General features: G+C 34.6%; 1 protein-coding gene across 1 annotated transcript in view; it reads right to left on the bottom strand.

Annotated features, from left to right (window-relative positions):
• ARHGAP15 (Rho GTPase activating protein 15) overlaps positions 1–943 on the bottom strand; it is a 340,420-nt gene that overhangs the window by 25,247 nt on the left and 314,230 nt on the right. The window lies entirely within an intron of this gene.

Raw genomic sequence — 943 nt, 5'->3', positions numbered from 1 at the left:
CCTAGATAACCTAAGAATACTTTTCTGATCTTATCATCTATGATTTAATTATCACCTATCATTTTTCCTATATGTTCCTTTTTAATATTCATATTACCCTAGCACCCAGAGGTCTCGATCAGGACTGAATCCCAGTTGCAGTAGGTGCTGCGTAAGCACACATGGTGACTAGTGCCTTGATTCAAAGATTTCACCAAAACAAAGTTTCAAGCAAAAATTTCCTGCAATTGAACTGATTTTAAAAATTAAAATTACTAGGACAATATTCCTTCCCCAGCATGTATTCCTAACTCCTGTTAAGATTAATACTTCATAGACACAGATATAGATGTATAGATCTATATTTTTTATGATTTGAACATTTATATAGATATGAAAGACCAGAGCTCAAAGTAGTCAATGTATAGGTATTATTTTCCAGTAAAAAATCCCAAACTTTCATATGGATTTATTCTATAGGAATTTATTCTATTCATGCAATTAACAGTAGTGATAATGAAGTTACACACAAATGAAGAATACATTTTCTGTGTATTTTACTCTTGTTCTGGTTTGACCTATACAGAACCTTAACTTCTGAACAGCACAAACTCCCCCATCTTGCAACCCAGTCATCCCTCGATGTTTTCTGCCACAAGCCATTAGTACTGTTTGTTTTTGTCCCGTGGACGATCTGTCCAGTGGAAATATTACTGAAGCTACAAATGAAAATGATATGAAATCTGCAGAAGTGAATTTATTGTAGGAAGGGGGTACAAATTCTGTGGGCTTTTTATTTGTGCTGGTTGGTGTGCGTACATGCTATGATCTTACTAGATAAGTTATATTTAGATTGGGGCTGCCCTGACTGTACCGCAACTTCTCAAATAAAGCTTCTCATCTAGTTTATTTTTTAATTCTGTTTTCCCCTGAGAATTCAATGGACTTGAATGGAACTGAAACA

Source organism: Pygoscelis adeliae, unplaced genomic scaffold (genome assembly GCF_000699105.1).
Source record: "Pygoscelis adeliae isolate BGI_AS28 unplaced genomic scaffold, ASM69910v1 Scaffold222, whole genome shotgun sequence".
Classification (NCBI taxonomy): domain Eukaryota; kingdom Metazoa; phylum Chordata; class Aves; order Sphenisciformes; family Spheniscidae; genus Pygoscelis; species Pygoscelis adeliae.
Note: the sequence above shows the minus strand (reverse complement) of the source record. Positions and strands in the feature narration are given on the sequence as shown.